The following is a 27,713-nucleotide window of genomic DNA, read 5'->3' on the forward strand; positions in this document are numbered from 1 at the left end:
TAGGACGGAGCCGCTCGAGCGGTACGTGAAGAAGGCTGAAGGCCTCGACGGAGAGCATGTTGAGGCCGGCGCCGCCGTCGATGAGCATCTTGGTGATGGACACGTGGCAGATGGTGGGCGTGCAAAGCATTGGGAGCACACCCGAGCCGACGGTGGAGGCGGGATGATCCCCTGAGTCAAAGGTGAGGTCGGCCTCGGGCGCGGCCCAGCCCGGCGAAGCCCCGGGGCGCTTGGAAGCAGCGCCGACCTGGCGAAAGAACGACTTGGCATGGCGATCTGAGGGTGGTTCTTGTGAGCCGCCGAGGAGGGCTGCAACTGCGTGGGGCACCAGTGCCGCGTGAAGCGCAATGAAGAGGCCGCGCAACTCCTCCCAGGACACCGCCGTGGATCCGGGGAGGTTGAGCAGCCAGGCGCACGGTGCGCAAGTGAGGGCCATGGGAAGCCAGTTGGCCATGACCTTGTCGTCGGCCCTGGCCTTAAGGACGACCTCCTCATATGCCAGCAGGAAAGCCGTTGGGTCCGCCGCGCCGTCATAGCGCGGCGGCATCTCCGACTTGAACTTGGGAGGCCATTGCACCCGTCGCAGGGCGGGGGCAAGGCTAGGAGCCCCCTGGCCCCACCGTCAGCGCCGGTCGTCGGAGCAGGGAGCGAGGCGCCTTCCATGAGGGCGAAGCGAGGTGGCGACGGCACGCAGATTGACGAGGAAAAACTCCGGCGCACCCCCTACCTGGCGCGTCAAATGTCGGATCACGGGTTTCGGCAAAACCCTCAAGGTTCGAACACTCGGGTGCGCGCGAAGATCTCCCCCTACCGATCCACGTCCTAGCTTTGCTAAGATCTTACGGGCTAACTCGACGAACTCGTAACACAAGGGACACAAGATTTATACTGGTTCGGGCCACCGTTGTGGTGTAATACCCTACTCTAGTGTGTGGTGGTGGATTGCCTCTTGGGCTGAGGATGAACTGTACAAGGGGAATAATAGCCTCCTGAGGAGAGGTGTTCTTGTGATCGGTGAACTTGTGGTTGTTCTGCTCTCTCTCGATCCGACTGATCAATCCCCCTAGCTACGGTGCTGGCTGGTCCTATTTGTAGAGGCCCTGGTCCTCTCCTCAAATATTGAGCGGGAAGAGAGCCAACAACGGCTAATTTGAAAGGGGACAGCTAGTATAGCTTATCCTAACAAAAGCAGTCTTCGCCTGCCAAAGGCTCTGGTGGTGACGCCGTCTTGGGCTCCACGGTGACCTCCATCTTGTCGTCCTGCTGGTCTTGGTCTCATTGCACCGATATAGAAACCTTTGCTTGACGCCTCGGTACTCCGCGCCTGCGCCTGCTTCCTTAGCACCAAAGAGGAAACAAGGACACTATGTGCGCTGGTGCCCGCCTAGCGCCCGCCTGACGCCCGCCTGATCTCGATCATCATGGCTCACGTCATCGAAACCTCGCGAGGTTTGCCTGGCCTTGATCTCTCCGCCACTCGCGAGCCAGCCTGGTGATGCCGCTCCTGAGGAGGTCTTGTGTCGTCCGCCTCGCGAGGCTTGGCCCCTCGCGAGGGTCTTTAGTCCTTGCTGGTGAAGATGGGCCGTACAGGCCCGCTCGTAGAGCCACGCCATGGGCCGCATGCAGGCAAGTCTGGGGACCCCGTTCCCAGAACGACGACATGTGCGAGGTCCCTTCCCCACCGTTCTCCATGGTTCTCTCGACGCTCTCCTTGTTTCAACGGCGTCGGTAGGGTTTAAGGTAAGCTTCGCACTAACCTAATCGTCCATCTTCTCGTGCTTACAACCAGTGTGACAGCTAATAAAAATCATGCTTACAATCTGTCTCCGAGTACTATGACAATCACTCTAAAATAGCTCTGGACCTTTGGGTCAAAGTTGTGACACTGTGTACAAATAAAGAAAAATAGATTGGTGCTTCTTTCAGAAAAGTGTACTCCCTAGAAAACTGCCAATATAAGCTACTAGTATTTTTTGAAGTCTAAGCTACTAGTATTTGGTTAGAGGATTTACTGCCGAGAAAGATCCATCCACGATGAGCACCACACATCCCACTGGTGGTGGTGGATGCCAATGCTTAGATGGAGCAGGGTTGATGTCGGTAATTTTTACTTGGCACCTCGCACTCTGCATATATGCCGGTTCCATCCATACATTTGTGCAGTTCCACCAAAATGTAGCTGAATAACCCTGTTTGCACAGATAATGAAAAAGCGTGATTACATTATAGTTGCACTAGTTGATGAAACGTACACTAATAAATAGAAGAAAATATTGCGATAGTATCATAGTATGCGATGCTGTGAGGGCGAGATGGGCCCTGTGATGCCTCATATGGTACACCTCATACTGGAAATCAACCCAAGGCCCCCCGATACACTTTCTGCCAGTGATGAACATCAGTGTACAACGGTAGTACAAGGAGGGGCCTTGAGACATTCCAATCTCTATTTTTGTGCAGATCAACTAAAATTAAGCACCCCAGTTTGCAAAAACGCTTAAACATTAACAATGGGACTAGTTGATGAAACATATACTAACAAAGAGAAGCACTTTCTTTATCTACATTGGAAATGAAATGATAGAGAGGACAGTCGCTCTATTTTAACTGCATTATTACTTCATTTTATCAGTGGCACTAGGGTCGAGTAGGTGGCAAATGAGGTGTACCATGCGTCGCAAGGATGGAGGACGGGGGTGCTTAGACTGGGATGCTGAAACTGGCTCTATCTCCCCCCTGATGTTTCTGTGGTAGCATTTGGGTTCTAATCCAAACTTGGTTGAGCTGGTGCTGCGGCCCCCTACCTGCCTAGCTTATGTGGCAAACTTGTCTCCTGCTAGTACTCAATCCAGTCTAGTAGTAGTTGCATAACTGCCCATTTACACTGAGATGTTGTCGGATAATGGTTCTCTATGGTAGGGTTTCTTTAATGAAATCGGAGGAAACCCCCTCTTTCGATATATAAAAAAATCAGTGGCACTAGCGGTGCCAAAACATTGCCTCAAATTAATAGTGCCACTAGATTAAGGTGTAAAATAATAACATTACCGCTTTATCATGGCAGTGCTAAAAACAGTAGCACAAGAGCAGACTCAACATGCAGGATCTTTGGCAAACAGTCAGACCAAAAAGGAACATACCTCGTGATGGGAACCATGTCTGCAGTCAACGCCATCGTAGAAGGGACGACACTAGTCACCAACATGGATGATTCAATTCATGGAACCTTTTGGTGCAGTTCACCTAAAATGAAGCAATGTCCCATGAGCTAGCAGCTTCTTCATTTTTTAAGAAAAGGGCTTCAGCCCCCGGTTCCATTTCCATCAGATAACGAAACCCACAGAGCTTCTTCTTCATTAGTTGCAATAAAATTGAGCAACATCAAGGTTGGTTGTGAAGCTCCTGGAATGCTCAACTATAATTTGGATATCACTAGCAAAAGTGCCTGTGTGTTGCACCAGGTGCAAAATAAATAAATATATGCTTAAAAAGTTGGAAAAAATACCACTCAAACAACTTTGCAAGTAATGAAACAACCATAACATAACAACATTGTTCGAACAATTCATATTTTCAGGTATGTCCCATAGCTTTCTCAAAGAATGATCATGGTTGGTTGTCAATTAGTGCTCAATGTTGAATAACAATGATACAACTAACCAACAAAAACAGACTTGCTACTTAAATTGGTTCATGGTTAAAAGACAGAGCCCTTAGTTCTCAAATATAAAGATGGACATCAACACACAGGTCATGAGCCAATCCAAAGCATGGCTTGTAGCATTAATCAATAAAATGGAATACCTGTATATACAAAGGCCGCCTAGTGGAAATCTAAAAGGATATTAACAGTCTAACCATCAGAGGGGCCTAAAGAGGGGGGTTCGAACTAAGTTATCAAAAAGGGGCTAAGAAGGAAAGCGAAAAGAAAGTACAACAAAAGAGAGCCTGAACAGTGACATCTATTCTTCGGAACAAACAGTTTCACCCTGTTCTTAGGAGATCGAACTTGACATATAACAAGTGAATTACATAGCCACACGAGATTTTATTTATGCATTTTTATTGCATAAACAAATCTTCATAGACCCAATATATGAACCATGCAACATTTCAATATAGGTTAATTTTCCTGAATAACTATTTTCAATAGAATTAGTTATGACATGCATACTTAGTTACCGCACCCTTCTTATTCTTCATTGTAGATTCTCAGGAAGCCCATAAGGAAGTATTATCCCTGTCTCTTGCTCTATGCGTCTCTTCAACTCTATTAGAATTCAAATTTGGCCCTATTTTTTCAGAGATGTTTTTTCCTAGCAAATCCCTGCATAAACAAACGTTCTTCAAAATCTAAGGGTGGAATGCTTATTTGTTTAATTGGCAGAGAAAATCACTTCATAATCTCCTCTAGGCATTACAGCAAACACGTGGTACACAACAGAAATCAACATATGTACCTTAGCAAGAAAGGGTAATGCTTCATTGTCTACGCGCTTGGCACCATTGTTTTGGGCACATGTGGCTCTTTGGAACATATCATCCTAAACATAACAATTTAGATACTAACATATTAGGTTGCTCAATACTTTGATACATGGGAAGAAGAATGTTTCATTTTGACACCTTTAGTTCTGTTGTGGACCATGAAATAATATTGCAGCCACTAATTAAATCATGCAGTCAAATTGGTATGAAAGCATAATTATGAATCTTCCCATTAAAGATTAAAATGCGATATAATTCTAGGCTGACAACAATAAAAGAAGCAGTACAGATCAACCAAAATGCGAAATTCAACAGAAGAGTGCAAGTTTCAAGAATCTGGAAAGAGATTATGTAGTACAATATTTAAGGATCCTCTAGGACCTCCTGCAGGTAGAACTGTCATCTGCATCATCTACTAACTCTACTAAAAAATGAAGCTGCTCGTGTGTCAGCAGTTGTCACTGAATTTTTTGATGACCGGCAATAAAGTTTGCTTCTTAATTTTGGACTGCTACATTTAAGTTTCCCATGTGTGTAGGTGTAGCAGGTAACAGCTCTGAACGCTGAAAAAAAGAATAAAAAATTGAATCCTTTCTCCATGCCCTCACAATGCCTATGAATTTCACATAGTGTTCGTTTAAACAGCACACACATTGTCCATTCAAAAAGAGGTGGAATAAAATTAAATCTAAACTGAACTTGACAAAAAATTTAATTCAGAGCCTTTGTATAGCTGACATTGGATCATCGTATACAACAAGATCCAGTAAGTAATGCAAGAGCACACACGTACATAAGAGTCAAAAAGCTAATTAGAAGGCATGACCTACATGGATATACTGAGGTCTCTGCAGTGTAAGGATTAAAAAAAATGGTAGCAACATGCCAAAGACAACGACAGTCAAGGATGACTTCTCCTTCCATACGGTGGTCCATGCTCTCTGCAATCCCGGAAGAAGAACATACCTTAAAAGGCTGAAATCAGGAGTAAAGAACATATCAAAAGGGTTCAGAAATAGAAAGCAGAAAATTCAAGAGTCAGTACAAAAACAAAATAGGTCTTTGTATCATAAACTCTGTATATCCAAATCGCTAAATAGATCCTCTGCTCTACTACTCCTTCAACTTCGAGGACGCCTCGCATGCTGCGCCTCTTACTTCTAATAAACACATGAACGAATCAGCATTTATGCTTGAATAAAAAAGATCCCCACGAAACATACCAAAGGGCGATGTAGTGGGACTCAGATCCTGCTGCCCCACAGTACGGAAAAAGGAAGGAAGAAGTTTATTCTAACACGATTATTGGCCCCAATTTCCTCAACTTTGCGCACAAATTGTTCGAAGGAGTAATATGGGATGAAGTAAGAGTGCCAGTTTAGCGTCAAGCTTGATAAGATTGCAAAGGTCCTCCACCTGGCATCAAGACGATAATTCAAATTTAGGAGGCCATCAGAAATCAGAATAAGTATAAGTGTGCAGTGAGCAACATCGGGCTACAGTCTCTACTGTTTTTGAGACCCAAGTTTTATGAGAAGAAGGCAAATTAGAACTATAACACCTGCTTAACATCCTGAATATCATGTTGCCAACTTGTGAAATAAAGCTTTTGAACTAACAGTAGGTACGTAGGTACATCTCCTGGATGTTGTTGAGACTGAGATAATGATGGTCATAAAAAAGAGAAGTGAGAATGAGGGAGTCTTGGATTAGGGGTGTCCGGATAGCCGGATTATACCTTCGGCCGGACTCCTGGACTATGAAGATACAAGATTGAAGATTTTGTCCCGTGTCCGGAAGGGACTTTCCTTGGCGTGGAAGGCAAGCTTGGCGATACGGATATGTAGATCTCCTACCATTGTAACCGACTCTGTGTAACCCTAACCCTCTCCGGTGTCTATATAAACCGGAGGGTTTTAGTCCGTAGGGCGAACATACAATCATACCATAGGCTAGCTTCTAGGGTTTAGCCTCTCTGATCTCGTGGTAGATCTACTCTTGTACTACCCATATCATCAATATTAATCAAGCAGGACGTAGGGTTTTACCTCCATCAAGAGGGCCCGGACCTGGGTAAAATATTGTGTCCCCTGCCTCCTGTTACCATCCGCCTAGACGCACAGTTCGGGACCCCCTACCCGAGATCCGCCGGTTTTGACACCGACATTGGTGCTTTCATTGAGAGTTCCTCTGTGTCGTCACTTTTAGGCCCGATGGCTCCTCCGATCATCAACGACGATGCGATCCAGGGTGAGACTTTTCTCCCCGGACAGATCTTCGTATTTGGCGGCTTTGCACTACGGGCCAATTCGCTTGGCCATCTGGAGCAGAATGAAAGCTACGCCCCTGGCCATCAGGTCAGATTTGGAAGTTTGAACTACACGGCCGACCTCCGCGGAGACTTGATCTTCGACGGGTTCGAGCCGCAGCCGAGCGCGCCGCACTGTCACGATGGGCATGATCTAGCTCTGCCACCAAACAGTGCCCTGGAGGCCACACCCGCATCAGCTCCGACCCTTAATTCGGAGCCAACTGCGCCAATCGAGGATGGGTGGTTGGACACCGCCTCAGGGGCTGCAATCTCTACGGCGATCGAGCCGAACACCAGCCCTATTCTCTGCGAAGCCCGTGACTCCAAGGAGCCGGACTCCTCTCCAAACTCCGAGCCCTCCGCGCCCCTACCGATCGAACCCGATTGGGCGCCGATCATGGAGTTCACCGCCGCGGACATCTTTCAGCACTCGCCCTTCGGCGATATTCTGAATTCACCAAAGTCTCTCTCTTTATCAGGAGAGCCCTGGCCGGACTATGGTCAGCAAGGTTGGGATGCAGATGATGAAGAAATTCAAAGCCCACCCACCATCCACTTCGTAGCCTCTGTCGATGATTTAACCAACATGCTCGACTTCGACTCCGAAGACATCGACGGTATGGACGCCGATGCAGGAGACGATCAAGAACCAGCGCCTATAGGGCACTGGAAAGCCACCTCGTCGTATGATATATACATGGTGGACACCCAAAAAAAGGCAATGGCGATGGAACAGCGGAGGATGACCCCTCCAAGAAGCAGCCTAAGCGCCGGCGTCAGCAACGCCGCTCTAAATCCCGCCAAAGCAAAAACGGTGATTCCGGCACGGGAGATAATAACACCCCGGACAGTGCCGAAGACAACCACCTCCAGCAAGATTTAGCACAAGAGGATGGAGAAGCCAGCCCTCATGAGAGAGCGGCAGACAGAGAGGTCAAGGACGATAATTATATGCCTCCCTCCGAAGACGAGGCAAGCCTCGACGACGACGAATTTGTCATGCCGGAGGATCCCGTTGAACAAGAGCGTTTCAAACACAGGCTTATGGCCACGGCGAGCAGCCTCAAGAAAAAACAGCAACAACTTAGAGCTGATCAAGATTTGCTAGCCGACAGATGGACTGAAGTTCTTGCGGCCGAAGAGTATGAACTCGAACGCCCCTCCAAGAGCTACCCAAAGCGCAGGTTGCTACCCCGATTAGAGGACGAAGCACCTAAATCTACATCACCAGTGCATGATGCGGCCGACCGGCCACCCCGTGGCCGCGACAGAGAGGCCTCTTTGCCCTCCACTCAAGCCACATGCCGGCGCCACTCAAAAAATACCAAGGCATGGGAAAATGCACCAGACCTGCGAGATATATTGGAGGACAAGGCAACGCAAACAAGATCGATCTACGGATCGCGTGAGCGCCCCACGACACAAGACGGTAATCGTCACTCCGGATACAGTAAATCCGTCCAGGCCGAACACAGTAGACAAAGCTCGTTTGAGCTGCGTCGTGATATAGCCCAATACAGAGGCGCCGCACACCCACTATGCTTCACAGATGAAGTAATGGATCATCAAATCCCCGAGGGTTTCAAACCCATGAACATCGAATAATACGATTGCACAACAGATCATGCGGTATGGATCGAGGACTATCTCCTTCATATCCACATGTCCCGCGGTGATGACCTACACGCCATCAAATACCTCCCACTCAAGCTTAAAGGACCAGCTCGGCATTGGCTTAACAGCTTGCCAGCAGAATCAATTGGTTGTTCGGAGGACCTGGAAACCGCATTCCTCGACAATGTCCAGGGCACTTATGTGCGACCACCAGACGCCGATGACCTTAGCCACATAATTCAACAGCCAGAGGAATCGGCCAGACAATTCTGGACACGGTTCCTAACCAAGAAAAATCAAATCATCGACTGTCCGGACGCAGAGGCCCTAGCAGCCTTCAAGCATAACATCCGCGACGAGTGGCTTGCACAGCACCGAGGACAGGAAAAGCCGAAATCTATGGCAGCCCTCACGACACTTATGACCCGCTTTTGCGCGGGAGAAGACAGTTGGCCAGCTCGCAGCAATAACATGACCAAGAGCCCTGGTAATTCGGATACCAAGGACAGCAGTGGCAGGTCACATCTGTAGGATCGAAAGTATGTCTAGAGGGGGGGTGATTCGACTATTTGACCAAATAAAAATCTAGCCTTTTCCCAATTTTAGTTCTTGGCAGAATTTAGCTATCTTAGCACAAGTCAAGAAATCTCCACACAATTCAAGCAAGCATGCAAAAGAGTATATGAGCAGCGGAAAGTAAAGCATGCAACTTGCAAGAATGTAAAGGGAAGGGTTTGGAGGATTCAAACGCAATTGAAGACGCGGATGTTTTTGTCATGGTTCCGATAGGTGGTGCTATCGTACATCCACGTTGATGGAGACTTCAACCCACGGAGGGTAACGGTTGCGCGAGTCCACGGAGGGCTCCACCCACGAAGGTTCCACGAAGAAGCAACCTTGTCTATTCCATCACGACCGTCGCCCACGAAGGACTTGCCTCACTAGCGGTAGATCTTCACGAAATAGGCGATCTCTTTGCCCTTACAAACTCCTTGGTTCAACTCCACAATCTTGTCGGAGGCTCCCAAGTGACACCTAGCCAATCTAGGAGACACCACTCTCCAAGAAGTAACAAATGGTGTGTTGATGATGAACTCCTTGCTCTTGTGCTTCAAATGATAGTCTCCCCAACACTCAACTCTCTCTCACAGGATTTGGATTTGGTGGAAAGAAGATTTGAGTGGAAAGCAACTTGGGGAAGGCTAGAGATCAAGATTCATATGGTTGGAATGGAATATCTTGACCTCAACACAAGTGTAGGTGGTTCTCTCTCAGAAAATGTGTATTGGAAGTGTAGGTATGTTCTGATGGCTCTCTCCACAAATGAAGAGTGGGTGGAGGGGTATATATAGCCTCCACACAATATCTAACCGTTACACACAATTTGCCAAACTCGGTCGGACCGATTTAGCAAACCTAGTGACCGTTAGGATTTTCGGTGGGACTGAGATGCAACTCGGTAGGACCGATATGGTTAGGGTTAGGGCATAACGTAATCTCGGTGTGACCGATTAAACAAACTTGGTGGGACCGATTTTGGTAATAAGCTAACCAGAGAGTTGGTCAGGTAAACTCGGTGGGACCGATTCGCTCATCTCGGTGAGACCGAGGTGTTACAAAAGGGAAACAAAGAGTTTACATTGCAATCTCGGTGGAACCGATCGCTCATTTCGGTAAGACCGAAACATTACGAAGGGAAACAGAGAGATTACAATCCCATCTCGGTGAGATCGAGATCCCTATCGGTGAGACCGATTTGCCTAGGGTTCGTGGCAGTGGCTATGACATTTGAAACTCGGTGGCACCGGATAGAAAGAATCGGTGGGGCCGAGTTTGACTTTTGGTTTAGGTCATATGTGGATGTGGAAAGGTAGTTGAGGATTTTGGAGCATATCACTAAGAATTTTGAGCAAGCAAGCCATTAAGCAACACCTCATCCCTCCTTGATAGTATTGGTTTTTCCTATAGACTCAATGTGATCTTGGATCACTAAAATATAAAATGTAGAGTCTTGAGCTTCAAGCTTGAGCCAAACTTTTTGTCCTTAAAATTTGGAGGGATCCACTTTCCTCATCCATGCCATGCCATTCATTGAGCTTTTCCTGAAATATTAATCTTGGAATAATGTTAGCTCAATGAGCTATATGTTGTTAGGAATTACCAAAACCACCCAGGGATAGTTGCACTTTCAATCTCTCCCTTTTTGGTAATTGATGACAACATATAGATCAAAGATTCGACAAATGATAATAAGAGTGAAAGATATTGTCGCTTTGAGAAGTATGTGAAAAGCAAGAGCTTCCCCTAAATTTGTGCATATCTTAAGATTTGCTTTGGACTGCAAATGCACAATGAGTTAGGATTATGGGTTACTATTCCATGTCACATACATCTTGGTGGAGCGCTCAAAATAATAAAGATTGAATACATGCACTCATCACCAAGCAAAGTGAATGATCATATAAGGATAAGTAAGATAATATCATCTAACAAGCATAAGTGTAGATTATGATCAACCACATGATCATCAATGTCTCACAGATAATAGCATAGTATCTCAAGCAATCAAAAGACAAACAAAGTTCAACCACCAAAGCAAGAGAGAATAAAAAGCAACGCTCTCTCTCGAAGCCTATGATCTATACATGTTTCTCCCTCTTTGGCAGCAAGATACCAAAAAGTTCATAGAAAATGCATAGCACTAAAACGTCTCTCAAGCTTGGTCTTCAGGTGGTGGCGTAGAGATGGCTCCTTGGACGAAGACTTCAGTTGATGTGGATGGAGCTGAAGGAGTTGGTGCTGGAGCTGGTTGCGCTGAATCTGTAGCTAGTGCAGATGACGGGCTCTGGTGTCTGGAACAGGCACTGCAGCAGACCTCTGAGCTCTAGACACTCTGGCAAATGCATCAGTGGTTGCATTGCCCTTCCTCTCCTGCATATCATCTTGAAGTTGCTCCACAACAGACTGAATCTCAGTTACTTTCACATCCAAGTCATAGAATTTTTGCTCCATGATTCTTTCCAAGCTCTCCTGATTTTGAGTCAGGGTGGCCAGTCCCTTCTCAATCCTCAGAGTGGATGCAATCAGGTAGCCAAGCTGATCTTGCTTACTCTTCAAGAGATACTGAGATGCTTCTTCAGTAGTTGGCATCCTTGCAGCCTTTTCAGCTTTTGCCTTCTCTCTCTTGGCTTGTGCTTGTACTGAGGATGGTTCATCTTCATCCATAACCACTTGGTTGTCCTCAAAGTCAGGATAGAGAACAAAGTGTTCCTTATCCAAAAAATATTTTCCTATGCCCATCTTTGAGTTAATCAACTCCTGAATTTGTGGGGCATATCCACAACTTCTCTTTTGGTCTGCTGCTGTCCTCTTGATAGTCTCAACCATGAGGCTCATGACCTTGAATTTCTATGGCACATCAAATATGTGTAGCAAATTAATTGCATGCCCTCTGATCATGTTGTGGTCACCTGACTTGGGCAAAAGAGTATGCCTTAGGATCTAGTTGATCGTTGGCAGTCCTGACAGAAGAAAATGGACTGACCCAAACTTGAAAGTCTCAAGAGCTTTGTCTGGGATCTTTTTGTACATCTGTGACATAGAATTGTGATCCATCTTTTTCTTGGCATAAACATCCAAGTCATCTTCACTTTCCTTTGGGGCATTGATCAGATTGGCCCATTCCTCAATAGTTGATTGGTATCTCATTCCTTCAGACATCCAAACTATTCTGCCATCTGGATAGAAATGTGCTGTGGAGTAGAATTGCATAATGAGCTCATCATTCCAGTTTGTGAGCTTTTGCCCAACAAAGTCTGCAACTCCACACGCACTGAAGCTGTCATACACTCCAGGATAGCGTTCTTCATTCTCCTTCATGTAGATCCAGTCGACCCACCTCATATCACACACTATAGGCTTCTTGTCCAACAAAATTGTCTCATAGAAATCCTGTTGTTCCTTTGTGTGGAACCTGTAATCAACAGCAGTGCTTCTCCTGGTGGCATATGGATCTGACTCTCTCCATAGCCTCAACCCTGAGTCTCTCCTGATCTTCATGTTCTCAGTCACAGGATGAGCATCATTGTGATCTGGGATTTTGGGTTTGAGCTTCCTCGGGACTTGTCCTTCATCATCTTCATCGGCAGCAACTTCAGGCACTGGAGCCTTGTTCTTCTCAGCAGCTGGTATACTCCTGGTATTCTTCTTAGGTGCACTCTTGGGCTTGGAGTCTGCTTTGGGTGCTTCTTTGGGATTTGATGTTGCAGCCCCTGATTTTATAGCATCACCCATCAGCTTTTGTGCCTTGGGTGCTGGTGTAGCAACCTCTTCTTCCTTTTCCTCTTCAGAATCTCTCATGATTGAGGATCTCCCAAGCACTCTAGCAGTGGTCTTTTTGATCCTCTCCTTCGTCTTCTTCCCTTCTGCAGCAGCCTCTTTGGGTTCAGATCCCAAAGGGACTTGAGTAGATGCTCTGGCCTTGGACATTGGAATTCTCTTTGCAAGAACCTTTTGCTTCATGCCTAGCTTGGTGGCAGCAGCAGTGCTATATTCCTTCTTAACCACTTTCTTCTTGGAAGTGGCCTCATCCTCAACTGCCACATAGTCTTCATCCTCAGATTCAGAGGTCTTCTTCTTTCTGGCCCTAGTGGCAGCTTTGGGTAAGTTGCTTGGGGTGCTCCTGCTACCATCATCTGAACTGCTAGATGGACTAGTGCCCTCACTCAAGTGAACCTGCTCCTCTGACCTGTTCTGGCTGTCACTCTGATCAGACATATTGCAAACACTGACAGCAGACCCTGTGAATAGATATAGATGAGATAGAGTGGATGAGCATCACAAAATGCAGAGGTTTTTACAAAAGAATGAGTCAAAAACTTAGTTTTAGTTTTCCACAGAAAGCATTTCGGATCAACCGATTTGTAAACTCGGTGATACCGAAGCAGCTGTTGGAATCTAAACTAGTGAACTCGGTCAGACCGAGTCACAGTTCGGTGGCACCGAGACTGCTAGGGTTTCACAAAGTCCTGAACTCGGTCACACCGATTTGCAATTCTCGGTCAGACCGAAAATTACATGTGCAATGGCCTGAGTCGAATCGGTGGTACCGAGTTCCACAACTCGGTGGGTCCGAGATGGTTTCGGCGGAAACCTAACCCTAAATTTTTAATTCAACTCTAATCTACAGAGTGTTTTGGCTGGATAAGATCGTTTCAATCGTGGCAAGATTCATGGCAAACACAATGTGCTAGGAATCGGATTGAGGATAGCACAATGATCAAGTTCATACCCTAGTTCGGCGATGAACTTGCTACAGCGGCAACAGCGGGAATGATTTCCGTTGACGGCGGCGGAGACTAGCGGCAGGAGGCGGCTGGCGACGAGGAAGACGATCCGGAGACCCTGGAGGCAGAGCGGGCTAAGCGCGGGTCGAGGAGGTTTGGAAAGTTTTCCAAAATTTGACCCGTGGGTATATATAGCCCGACCCTGTCGGTGTGACCGAGTGGAACAACTCGGTGGCACCGAGATTCATAACTGCAATCAGTTACTGAAACTCGGTGTGACCGAAAGGTTCAAATCGGTTGCAACGAGATTGAAAACCTAGATCGACTTAGTGATCTCGGTATGACCGAAATGGATGAATCAGTCAGACCGAAACGCACAAAGAAGTTTTGGAAGTTTAATTCGATGACGAATCGGGGACTCCGAGTGCTTCTCACACGGAGTGGTTCGAATCTGACTTGATCAAATTTTGTGATGTAGCATGAATAGAGTTTGAGACGAGAAAAGCATAGATAGCTAGAGAGGGTTCTTAGGCATTCTTGTCCATCCACTTGGCAAAAGAAAAGAAAACCAATCAATCAAAACAACAAGTGGATGTCCTCGAATGAGTAAAATGTGCAATCAACATGCTCACACAATAAAATGGCAATTGAAATATGTGGCAAAGCATGCACAACCAATTCTAGCATCTATCAAACAATTTGCGATGACTAGGTCATCTATATATGAGTATATTGACTTAGGAGTCAAATGCGAACATTTGATTATAGGTCATACTCATCGTTTAAGCACAAGTGGGGTTACCACTTTTACATAAAGCATTGTTGTGTTCACACCATTAGAGTTGCTTTAGATTAATTCTTAGAGTAAAGCTCCCCCTAGATGTGAGATCCCCCCTAAGAGGGATGAACTAACCTTGGGTTTTGTCGATGATGACTTCATGTAGATGTTGAAGATGTGGATGCTCAATGTTGATGTAGATCATTTGAAGTTATCCATTGGAGTGAGTTGCACTTTCAATACCTACACGGATTAGTCCCACAAGGAACAAATAAGGATATCCATAGACATAAAGTGATGCACACACAAGATGATGTCTATGAAAGCTTCTAGGTTACCTTGTCTCTTGTCTTACCAACAAGAGGGTTTGTGACTCCTTGAACTAGTGCAAGATGTGAAAGTTGATTGCACTTGTTCTTGCCAAGATGATAAGAGTGAAGTATGTTGGCGGAGTCACCGTCAAGAACTCTCCAGTTCTTCTTCTTCGGGATCCACACCATCTTGATGGGAATCCTCGGTGTGGTAGTTTTACTTGATGAAGTGGAACTTGAAGTAGTCTTGGGAACCCACTTGACCAAGGCCTTAGGAGCTTCTTCAAATGCATCAATTTTCTCTTGAAGCTTGTCCTTGCCTTTTTGCTTCTGGTCTTGTGATGGAAGATCATCTTGAGCTTGTGTCCCTTTGAAAGAAGTAGGATCATACTTCTATTGTTGAGGAACAAACTTCGTCTTGGGGTATTGACCTTCTTCCCACTCAACTCCATTGGCATTGAACTTTCGTTCAAAACCAACACCTTGATTCTTCCGGTGCCTTCCTTGATTGTGTACAATTTCCTCGAATTGCTACTTCTGGCAAGGCTCTTGTAAACACCTTTCTCTATAATTCCCTTCAATAAGCTATTTTCTTGCTCAAGTGTAACTTGGCTAAGAGAATCATTAGTGGAATCAAGAGAACTACTAGAAGCAACAATATTGGATTTAGCATGATTATTGTTACTACCAGAGGAAGAATCTTTCTTGTTCTTGTTACCAGACTTGACTTGAGGCATGTAAGTGGATAAGAGTAAATGCTTGGCAATGTAAGAAGAACTTCTCTTACGAAGATCATCATTGATTGCTTTTAAGAACTCATGCTCTTGCTCAAGGTTGAGCTTTTCAAAATGTAATTTCTCATGAGTCCTTGAAAGTTCTCGATGATCTTCTAAGATAGTTTCATGAACTAACTTAAGAGTGTTTAGTTCTTTAGTTAGAGACTCAATCTTCTCCTTATCATTATCATTCGTTTTATCTTGATTAGCATGACTAATTGACGTTTCATCACAGTATTCATCACTAGAGTTGTCAACAAGTAAATCATCATCACCTAACAAGTCATCTTCATCACTATTGAAATCAACATACTCGGGGTGTGATACCTTTGGGCCTTTAGCCATGAAGCATGTTCCAACTCCTTCGTTTGGTGAGTCAAATATGTCGTAGGAGTTGGTTGTCACAAGTGCTAGACCAGCAACACCTTCATCTTGAGTATATTCGGAGTCGGAGTGATAGCTTCTCTCGGAGTGGTTGTCGGAGTCGGAGCCGGATACCCATTCACCAACATGAGCTTGATGTCTTAGTTTTGTGTAGCTCCTTGATGACTTGTCCTTTCTTTCTGAATCCTTACTTCTCCATAAGGGTCTTCGTTCATAACGATCATCTCTACTCCTTCTTTCTCTAGATGGTGATTCTTCTCTTCTACTTCTTCTCTTGGAAGAATCTTCTCTTCTCTTGTAGGGGGCCGTACACTCATTGGAATAGTGTCCGGGCCTTCCACAATTGTAGCAGTTTCGCTCTCGACTAGAAGATCTTTTGTCATTGTAGGACCTTGACTTGGAGCTTCTCTCTTTGCTTCTACTCTTGTAGAACTTGTTGAAGTTCTTCACCATTAAACTCAATTATTCATTGAAGGTTTGTTTCTCACTTGATGATGTGGGGGCTTCACATGAGGCTTTGTAAGCACCACTTGATTTGTTGTGAAGTTCCTCTTTATCATTGAGTGACATCTCATGAGCAACAATTCTTCCGGTGACTTCCGTTGGCTTGAGATCTTTGTAATTTGGCATCATTTGGATCAATGTGCACATGGTATCATATTTTCCATCCAAGGCTCTTAGGATCTTCTTGATGATGAATCTATCTGTCATCTCTTCACTCCCTAAGCCGACAATCTCATTTGTGATAAGAGCAAGCCTAGAATACATTTCAGCAACACCTTCACCATCCTTCATTTTGAACTTGTCAAGTTGACTTTGAAGCACATCCAATTTGGATTCCTTGACGGAGCCGATACCTTCATGCATATCAATCAAAGTATCCCAAATTTCCTTTGCATTCTCAAGACGGCTGATTTTGTTGAATTCTTCGGGGCACAATCCATTGAAAAGAATATCACAAGCTTGAGCGTTGTATTGTAGCATTTTCAACTCTTTCGCGGTGGCTTCACGGTTCGGCTTTCCCGTCAAAGAATTCACCTTGCAAGCCAATACACACAATAGCCCAAACGGCGGGGTTATGTCCAAGAATATGCATTTTCATCTTATGCTTCCAACTAGCAAAATTAGTGCCATCAAAGTAAGGACCTCTATGGTGATAATTTCCCTCGCTAGACGCCATACTCTCCTAGGTTGTGAAACCAAGACCGTGACCGCCAAAAGCTATGGAAATCAAAGCAAATGGAGACCAAAGCTCTGATACCACTTGTAGGATCAAAAGTATGTCTAGAGGGGAGTGATTAGACTACTTGACCAAATAAAAATCTAGCCTTTTCCCAATTTTAGTTCTTGGCAGATTTTAGCTATCTTAGCACAAGTTAAGCAATCTCCACACAATTCAAGAAAGCATGCAAAAGAGTATATGAGCAGCGGAAAGTAAAGCATGCAACTTGCAAGAATGTAAAGGGAAGGGTTTGGAGGATTCAAACGCAATTGGAGACACGGATGTTTTTGTCGTGGTTTCGATAGGTGGTGCTATTGTACATCTACGTTGATGGAGACTTCAACCCATGGAGGGTAACGGTTGTGCGAGTCCACAGAGGGCTCCACCCACGAAGGGTCCACGAAGAAGCAACCTTGTCTATTCCATCATGACCGTCGCCCACGAAGGACTTGCCTCACTAGCGGTAGATCTTCACGAAGTAGGCGATCTCCTTGCCCTTACAAACTCCTTGGTTCAACTCCACAATCTTGTCGGAGGCTCCCAAGTGACACCTAGCCAATCTAGGAGACACCACTCTCCAAGAAGTAACAAATGGTGTGTTGATGATGAACTCCTTGCTCTTGTGCTTCAAATGATAGTCTCCCCAACACCCAACACTCTCACAGGATTTGGATTTGGTGGAAAGAAGATTTGAGTGGAAAGCAACTTGGGGAAGGCTAGAGATCAAGATTCATATGGTTGGAATGGAATATCTTGACCTCAACACAAGTGTAGGTGGTTCTCTCTCAGAAAATGTGTATTGGAAGTGTAGGTATGTTCTGATGGCTCTCTCCACGAATGAAGAGTGGGTGGAGGGGTATATATAGCCTCCACACAATATCTAACCGTTACACACAATTTGCCAAACTCGGTGGGACCGAATGGTTAAACTTGGTCGGACCGATTTAGCAAACCTAGTGACCGTTAGGATTTTCGGTGGGACTGAGATGCAACTCGGTAGGACCGATATGGTTAGGGTTAGGGCATAACGTAATCTCGGTGTGACCGATTAAACAAACTTGGTGGGACCGATTTTGGTAATAAGCTAACCAGAGAGTTGGTCAGGTAAACTCGGTGGGACTGATTTGCTCATCTCGGTGAGACCAAGGTGTTGCAAAAGGGAAACAGAGAGTTTACATTGCAATCTCGGTGGGACCGATCGCTCATCTCGGTAAGACCGAAACGTTACGAAGGAAAACAGAGAGATTACAATCCCATCTCGGTGAGACCGAGATCCCTATAGGTGAGACCGATTTGCCTAGGGTTTGTGGCAGTGGCTATGACATTTGAAACTCGGTGGCGCCGGATAGAAAGAATCGGTGGGGCCGAGTTTGACTTTTATTTTAGGTCATATGTGGATGTGGGAAGGTAGTTGAGGATTTTAGAGCATATCACTAAGAATTTTGAGCAAGCAAGCCATTAAGCAACACCTCATCCCTCCTTGATAGTATTGGCTTTTCCTATAGACTCAATGTGATCTTGACTCACTAAAATATAAAATGTAGAGTCTTGAGCTTCAAGCTTGAGCCAAACTTTTTGTCCTTAGAATTTTGAGGGATTCACTTTCCTCATCCATGCCATGCCATTCATTGAGCTTTTCCTGAAATATTAATTTTGAAATAATGTTAGCTCAATGAGCTATATGTTGTTAGGAATTACCAAAACCACCCAAGGATAGTTGCACTTTCAGCGTCGCAACAAGCAAAAGCACCGCATTAACGACGACAATGCTGAGGATACGACAGTTAATGCCGGATTCAGAGGCTCTAAACCCGGTCAGCGGAAAAAGCCATTCAAAAGAAATACTCCAGGCCCGTCCAGTTTGGACCGAATACTCGACCGCTCATGCCAGATACATGGCACCCCCGAAAAACCAGCCAAACACGCCAACAGGGATCGTTGGGTGTTTAAGCAGGCAGGCAAGTTAAATGCCGAAAGTAGAGACAAGAGGCTGCATAGCGATGACGAGGAGGAGCCCCACCCGCCGAACAACAGTGGACAGAAAGGTTTTCCCCCACAAATGCGGATGGTGAACATGATATACGCAACCTACGTCCCCAAGAGGGAGCGGAAGCGTGCGCTAAGGGACGCATACGCGATGGAGCCAGTCGCCCCAAAGTTCAACCCATGATCTTCCTTTCCGATCACTTTTGATCGAAGAGACCACCCCACTAGCATCTCTCATGGCGGATTCGCCGCATTGGTTTTAGACCCAATTATTGACAGATTTCACCTTACTAGTCCTTATGGACGGCGGCAGCAGCCTAAAACTGCTTTACCAGGATACAGTGCGGAAAATGGGCATCGATCCCTCGAGGACCAAACCCACTAAAACGACCTTTAAAGATGTCATACTAGGTGTAGAGGCCAACTGTACAGGCTCAGTTACACTTGAAGTGGTCTTCGGATCTCCGGATAATTTCCGAAGCGAGGAGTTAATCTTCGACATAGTCCCGTTCCGCAATGGCTATCACGCACTGCTCGGGCGAACCGCATTTGCCATGTTCAATGCGGTGCCGCACTACGCATACCTCAAGCTCAAGATGCCAGGCCCTCGAGGAGTCATCACGGTCAATGGAAACACCGAACACTCTCTCCGAACGGAGGAGCATACGGCGGCTATCGCAGCGGAAGTACAAAGCAGCCTCTCAAGACAATTCTTCAGTCCGGCCATTAAACGTCTGGACACCGTCAAGCGCGCCCGGAGTAACCTACAACAAGACCGCCTGGAATGTTCCGAGCAAGCGTAGCAATGCGGCCCCAACCCCAGCCCTCGCGAACTTGCGAAACCAGTGTTGCGTGTACATAACTACGCTCTGGAAATACCATGGGCACAGGGGGAGGGGCACCATCACGGCACGCCCGAAACACGGCTTAAACCACACTAGGGGCTGCCGACTTCTTAATTTTCTCTTATTTTCAGGACTCCATTCTTCGGAAGGCTTGTCCGGCAGTACAATTATCGCACAAACGATACAACCAGGGAAGCAGAAAGCTACGCCGCACTATGGAACTCTAAGGTGGTCTCTATAACGAGCAGTATACCTGTTTCACATAACATTCCGCAGCTCGCCCCTGGAAAGGACATGTTAAATAGTCCCATCTTTTGCTTATTGCACTATTTGTATCGTTTTGCTTTGATCGCAACCTTTTTAAATAAACAATGCATAGCTTCCGTCTATTATTGCATTACTCTTTTTTACGAATATATGTTCATTAATGACATGTTGCACCCGTACACTTTGGTACGGCCAATACGCCAGGGGCTTAAGTACCCCATAATACGGTGTGAGAAATCCGAACACTTTCACAAGTGCGGCACCCCGAACTTATAGCATTATATGCATTGGCTCCGAATCATGTCTTGGGTCAATAGTTGGGTTTGCCTGACTCCTATGTTTTGGTACCTTACGTTCCGTTATATCGGCTAAGGTAGCACTAGGAGAACTACTGCGATTGTGCCCTAGTTGAGCTGGGCTAAGTACCTCAGTAGAGAAAGCTAAAACTGACCGTCATGATGAGGCGAGAGCTGGTCGCTGTTTGAGAGGTTTTCGAGTCCCTAAAGACTTATGCCGCTTAGAGCGAGGAGTCGGCTTTGTCCGGCCTAGGCGTGGATAGCGCCCCGAACTCGGTCTTCCGAACACTACGGGCTTCGCCGAAATTTAAAATTATAGAATTCTATGGCTAAGTGAGAGTGTTCAAGCATTATAGTCCGATTGACTTGTTCGTTGTGTTGAGCGCCTCCCTCGATGGACCCAAGAATGGGAAAAAGAGCGCTCATGTTTATCCCGAACACCCCAGCACTCGTGGCATGGGGGCAGAAGCCGACGACTCGCCATCTCTCAAATTTGATAAACGGCCGCACAGAAGGTAATATTTTAAATTCAAAAACGTTGCTTAGCGCATATGAAGAAGTTTTCAGCGTACAGGATCACAAATGCGAGTTTACTCAAAAATTACATCTTTGGAGCATTCATCCGCTATAAGGCGGGCACCCTTCAGGACGCCCTCATAATACGCTTCCGGGACGCGATGCTCCTTGCCCGGCGGCGGCCCGTCCTTCACCAGCTTCTCCGCATCCATCTTGCCCCAGTGCACTTTAGCACGGGCAAGCGCCCTACGGGCACCTTCGATGCAGACGGAGCGCTTGATTACTTCAAGCCGTGGACAGGCATCCACCAGCCACCTTACCAGCTCGAAGTAGCTCCCAGGCAGAGCCTCTCCAGACCAAAGCCAAACTACGAGACCCTTTATGGCCTGTTCGGACACCTTGTGGAGCTCGACCATTTGCTTCAGCTAGTCGCTCAAAGGCACCAGGTGTCCGGCATCAGCATACTAAGACCAGAACACCTTCTCCATCGAGCTCCCCTCCTTGGATCGGTAGTAGGCAGCGACATCAGACGCACTACGGGGCAAATCTGCGAATGCTCCTGGAGAGCTCCGGACTCGGGTAAGTAACAAGTAGTTCACTTTCACGTGCTTGCTTTGCATAACGAATGCCTTACACGCTGCTATCTTCTTCATCGCTTCAATTTCTTGAAGGGCTTTCTGGGCTTCGGCCTTGGCAGACTTCGCGCTTTCGAGGGCTGCCGCAAGCTCGGACGCTTGCGTCTTTGAGTCAACCTCCAAACTCTCGTGTTTTTTCACGAGAGCCTGGAGCTCTTTCTGCACCTCCTCCACCCGCGCCTCCTGCCTCCCTCTCTCTGTGCGCTCCGCGGCCGCTCTGTTTTCGGCCTCGGACAGCGCTTGCTTAAAGGTTGCCACCTCGGTCGTGGCCCCTATAATAGCACGTTGATCCTGTCATTTTTTGCAACCACATCTTCTCTATATACTTGCGCAAGGTATTACTTACCTTCCTTCTCCTCGAGTTGCCTCTTGGCATGGCCGAGCTCGTTCTTGGACCGCGCGAGGTTTTGCTTCAGCATATCCACCTCCGCAGTCAGTGCGACGGAGGCCAGCAGCGAAGCCTGCATATGCATATTGACTTGATTATGTTAGACTCCTGCGAATGTTATTAGATCCTCTATTCGGCTTTTCTTTCCGAACGCCGAACAGAGCATCAGGGGCTACTGTCTATGCGATAATATTTTTACATATTCTTTACTTACCTCAAAGCCTGTTAGAAGGCTGGCACATGCTTCAGTCAGTCCGCTCTTGGCGGACTGAACCTTCTGGATCACCGCACTCATAATAGTGCGGTGCTCCTCGTTGATGGAGGTGCCGTTAAGCACCTCCAGCAAATTGTCCGGTGCCTCCGGTTGGACGGAGGTCGCCGACTCGGTAGGCTTGCTCCTCTTGGAAGGAGGCTGCCTACCGGAGTCCGGAACCGTTGAAGGTTCCGGCGCAGTGTCCGGCTCAAGGCCGGACTCGGAGCCCTTGGGGGTTCTATCCCCTTTACGCCTGGAGTTCGAAAGGTCGCCTTGCGGCGTCTCCAGGACCACCTCCTCCTGGCTTGGAACCTGTTGGGACGCCATCGCGGCGTCGTCCATAGGATGGAGGGAGGTAGCCTTCCGAAGCGAATTCACATCTGACGAATCCAGGGAACCGCTCGACGACACGTCGAGCCGGTCTTTGGGTGGACTGCATAAACATGTTCGACGTAAGGAAAAGCTGTGCAATGGGGGAATACTATGAATCACTCTGGTATCCGGATACTTACGATCTCGCCAGGGGCTTGGCCCTGTGCGACCACTCCTCTTCGCCGTCGTCGGCGTTGGTGGAGTAATCCGGAGGAGGGGTCTTCCCCTTCTTGGACCCTTCGGCCTCCCCAGTTGGGGCGGCCTTCCTTTTCTTCCCTCCCCCCGCTGGAGGGGGAGAGGTCTCTTCTTCCTCCTCCTCGTCTTCATGGGAGAAGTGCGCCTTAGAGTCGTCGGATGATGAATCCGACACCTCCTGGCGCCGGGCACTCTTTCGAGTCCCCGTGGCCTTCTTCTCTGGCACCACATAGGGTGCCGGAACCAGCAGCTTCGCCAAGCGAGTGTCCGCTGGGCCTTCGGGCAAAGGAGCCGGACAGTTGATCTGTCCGGATGTCTCCTGCCAATCCTTTCAAAGGTAAGGGAGCTTAGATCCTGCATGGAGTCAAACTATGAAAAACTAATACCCTGTAAAAGATAAAAACAGCTTACCGCACGAGCGTGACGCTGTGTGCTGAAACCGCGATCCTCGATAGCGGATGTGGGGGCCTCGGCGCCCTTGAAAAGCACCTTCCAGGCATCTTCGTACGTCGTGTCAAAGAGCCTGCTAAGAGTTCGGTGCCGCGCCGGGTCGAACTCCCACAGGTTGAAAGCCCGTTGTTGACACGGGAGGATCCGACGGATGAGCATAACCTGGACTACGTTGACAAGTTTGAGCTTCTTGTCCACCAGGGTTTGGACGCATGTTTGGAGTCCGGTCAGCTCTCCTTTTTTACCCCATGACAGGCCCGTCTCTTTCCAGGAGGCGAGCCGCGTAGGGGGTCCGGATCGGAACTCGGGGGCTGCGACCCATTTAGGGTCGCGCGGCTCGGTGATGTAAAACCACCCCGATTGCCACCCCTTTAGGGACTCCATGAAGGAGCCCTCGAGCCATAGGACATTGGGCATCTTGCCCACCATGGCGCCTCCGCACTCTGCCTGGGTGCCGCGCACCACCTTTGGCTTGACATTGAAAGTCTTGAGCCATAGGCCGAAATGGGGGCGGATGCAGAAGAAAGCCTCACACACGACGATAAACGCCGAGATGTTGAGGACAAAGTTCGAGGCCAGATCGTGGAAATCCAGGCCATAGTAGAACATGAGCCCCCGGACAAATGGATGGGGAGGGAAGCCCAGTCCACGGAGGAAATGGAGGAGGAACACCACCCTCTCATGGGGCCTAGGGGTGGGGATGAGCTGCCCCTCTTTGGGAAGCCGATGCGCAATGTCGTTAGACAAGTATCCGGCCTTCCTCAGTTTTTTGATGTGTCCCTCCGTGACGGAGGAGACCATCCACTTGCCTCCCGCTCCGGATATGGCTGGAGAAGGTTGAGGTGGGGTGTGCAGACTTGGGCGCTGGAGCTCGAGTGCGCGGAAATGGATAGGCAAAGGAGGAAGAAGGCGTGGATGAAAAGGTGGATCCTTATCCCCTTATATGGGCGGACGCGACTATGCGTCCCCACCAGCCTGGTAAAACTCGCTTGTCTCCCAAACGCCGTAATCAATGGTGCGGTTGGGTTACCCACGCCCGTATTGATGAAAATCCCAGAATAAGGGAACACGATCTCTGCTTTGACAAGACGTGCCAAGGAAACCACCTCGCTAAACGCGCTGAGGTGGAACAATAAAACGATTCGAATAAAGACTTGACCATGGTGTAATGTCACGCTACGGAATACGTCAGCAGATTAGATTTGTGTAAATATTATTCTCTCTATGGCAATATGTGGAAACTAATTTTGCAGAGCCAGACACTACCTTTGTGTTCAAAATCTTCTATGAAGTACTTGGAGGAGGAACCCGCCTTGCAATGCCGAAGACAATCTGCACGCCAGACTCGTCGTCATTCAAGCCTGGTTCAGGGGCTACTGAGGGAGTCCTGGATTAAGGGGTGTCCGGATAGCCGGACTATACCTTCGGCCGGACTCCTAGACTATGAAGATACAAGATTGAAGACTTCGTCCCGTGTCCGGAAGGGACTTTCCTTATCATGGAAGGCAAGCTTGGCGATACAGATATGTAAATCTCCTACCATTATAACCGACTCTGTGTAACCCTAATCCTCTCCGGTGTCTATATAAACCGGAGGGTTTTAGTCCATAGGGCAAACATACAATCATACCATAGGCTAGCTTCTAGGATTTAGCCTCTCTGATCTCGCGGTAGATCTACTCTTGTACTACCCATATTATCAATATTAATCAAGCAGGACGTAGGGTTTTAGCTCCATCAAGAGGGCCCAAACCTGGGTAAAACATTGTGTCCCCTACCTCCTGTTACCATCCGCCTAGACGCACAGTTCGGGATCCCCTACCCGAGATCCGCCGGTTTTGACACCGACAGAGAACATTACTTCTTACTTTTTACTCATAAAGTTTGCAAAGAATGACGAGGAGGTACAAACATAGAGAAGTTGTATCATCCAAGAAGGTGCATGTACGTAAACTTTGCTCACATGTTCCAAGCAGTATTGAGTCACACGTCTGGTTCCAATCCTTAGAACAATTGGACTGCAATGCCTGTGGATTTTCACTTGATGAGATTTTGTTTTCTAAGATTAAATACAAACAAAAAACAGACATTCACCTCCAATTAAATCGACCGGGAGTTGCCTTGGTCTTCAAATTTAAAATGTAAAACATGAATATGTATGTATGCTGCTTCGACCAATCTAGTTCAAGGGTTGTTGGTATGGTTCTTCCTATTAGGAAAATTGAACATAGAGGAGGAATCTGCAGACTTTATATTTCAGCTTGCATTCTCTTTTTACATGAAGATAAAAAATGAAGTAAATACTTTTAAGCGATAAGTGTTACCTTGGATTTCTACTCGTAAATCTGGGCGTATTTCATGTAGCTAGCATTTTGAATGCGTGAGATTATATGTGACTGTGCCTGCGAGCCTGTCAGTCAGAATTCAGAAGCCTGGGTCGTGAAAATGCACTGTTGATTGGTTGTGTACTAACTGCTGGAGCTAAAATGGTTGTAGATCTTCTTGTGCCTTAACTCATCACAGGCAGTCCTCCTGCATAGTTCGAAAAAAGAAATAATTCACAAAACAATACTGAGGAAGACATATAATGGTAAGATAAGAATAGCTAGCTAGCCAGCGGGTGAAGGACTCATTCAGTTAACTGGCTTGTAATCATCACCCAGTCGCTCCCAAAATTATTCAGTACAGGGCCAAAATCACAATCGTCAGTCTCATGCAAATCCTTAATTTCCCATACCGTTGGACACTCATCAGGACTAAATAAATTATGAAAAAAGTCAAGTATGAGATGTAAGATTCAGAGTACAGTCTTTAAAAAACCAACTTTTCTTTCACAACAAAAGCCATCTGAACCAAGTCTGATGCCCACTAAAAACCCATTATATTTAATGCACGGGATTAAACAGGACAAACAAAGCAAAAACAAAAGAGGCAATGTAATTGACCAATGGATTGCTATCTTCATTCATGGAGTCCAGAAGTGGGATCAGATGAGAAACTGAAGCTGGCGCTCCACTCTCTGTCCATGCAAGAGTGCAATCTTGCATTCAATACTTTAATTACTCAGTAAACAGAATTTCTTGCTAGTGCTTGCTGAACGGTTTGAGGCATCAGGCATGGGGAGGGAATCTCACCAGATGAGGAGGTCCTGCCGAAGGAGGGGATCCCACAGGTCTTCGTGCCTCGATCCGGCCAGAAGGAGCAGTCATCATGACAACGGCAGGGTCGCTCCCCCAACCTTGTAGCCTGCTAGAACAATGACAATAATGTTGATACACAAGATAAGAAGCGCAAGCCCTTGAGAGAAGTCTGCTTGCCAGAACAATTAACAAATTAACCTCTTGAAGCAGAACAAGCACGTTGACACACTAGTTAAGAAGCACAAACCTTGAGAGCGGTCTGCTTGCGCAAGATATCATTTGACTTGAACATGACTGCGGTAATCCAAATCATTACGAAGAAACCTACACAATATAAACTCAATTGGAATGAGGAACTCGCCATCATCTTCTGACAAGCAACTCTCTGCAGTATTTGGATCGAACCAAACTCGCGTCACAAATTCAGGCGTATAGCCTGATGAGGGAAACCTCATGCTTCATAGAGAAGAAAGAGGTAGGTGCTGCACGCGGATTCGCGTACCTTGCAGGTGCTGGCGGATGAAGACGTCGAGGAGGAGCAGGGAGAAGGGCAGCGCGTGGTCCACCCACCTCGCCAGACACTGCACGTCATAGCCCTGGTACGTCGAGTCCCCCTCCCGCCGCCCGCGCCGGCCTCGAGCCCCCCCCCCCCCCCCCCCCCCCCCCCCCCCCCCCCCCCCCCCCGCGTGTCGCGGGGGCCTCCTCGCCCGTGAGCTGCTGCCCTCCCGCATCCCCCGCCGGCGCCAGGCGCGTCGTTCCTGTCTGCCCTCGCGGCGGGCTCCCCGCGCTGCGGCCTGCCGCCTCCAGCCTGGGCCCGCAGGACGCCCGAGGAGTTATTTGGGGGTGAGCTCCTCGCGCGGACACAAACGGTCGGAGCATGGGACACCCCCTCCCCCCAATGCCATGGCGCGCCGGTAGCCGTCATGCTCCAAGCCCCGGCCGCCTTCCTTCCAGATTCGCTGCCTACGCGCCATTCCTCACCTGATTCGTCGAGATCCGGCAGTTCCTCGTCGTCGGCGGTGGCAGGCCACGGGTCGCCGGCAGTGGAAGGCTGCGGGTGTGGGGGCACTCGGGGTAGGGGTAGGCGCGCCAGCGGGGTGGGCGGCGGCGGCGAGCGGCGCGTGGTGAGGCAGGGTGGGGCGTTGCAGGAGGCGGCGACGCGTTGGAGGTGTCGGGGAGGCAGGATGGAGTGGTTGCTTGT

General features: G+C 47.6%; 1 long non-coding RNA gene across 14 annotated transcripts; it reads right to left on the bottom strand.

The window, feature by feature from the left end:
- Positions 1-3,396: 3,396 nt before the first annotated feature.
- On the bottom strand, positions 3,397-27,713 carry LOC125544920. 14 transcript variants are annotated; one of them, XR_007299832.1, is made up of 11 exons: positions 27,015-27,713; positions 26,760-26,836; positions 26,507-26,618; positions 25,697-25,904; positions 25,467-25,612; positions 25,336-25,399; positions 5,712-5,904; positions 5,319-5,463; positions 4,461-4,544; positions 4,188-4,327; positions 3,397-3,445 (listed from the first exon to the last, which is right to left on the bottom strand). It is a non-coding gene; the product is annotated as an uncharacterized LOC125544920 (long non-coding RNA). The 14 variants fall into 14 exon arrangements; XR_007299839.1 differs by lacking the exon at positions 3,397-3,445 and having other exon boundaries at positions 3,577-4,327; positions 5,319-5,429; positions 27,015-27,712; XR_007299840.1 differs by lacking the exons at positions 3,397-3,445; positions 4,461-4,544 and having other exon boundaries at positions 3,580-4,327; positions 5,319-5,429; positions 27,015-27,711.

This window comes from Triticum urartu, chromosome 3, assembly GCF_003073215.2.
Source record: "Triticum urartu cultivar G1812 chromosome 3, Tu2.1, whole genome shotgun sequence".
NCBI classification, from domain to species: Eukaryota; Viridiplantae; Streptophyta; class Magnoliopsida; order Poales; family Poaceae; genus Triticum; species Triticum urartu.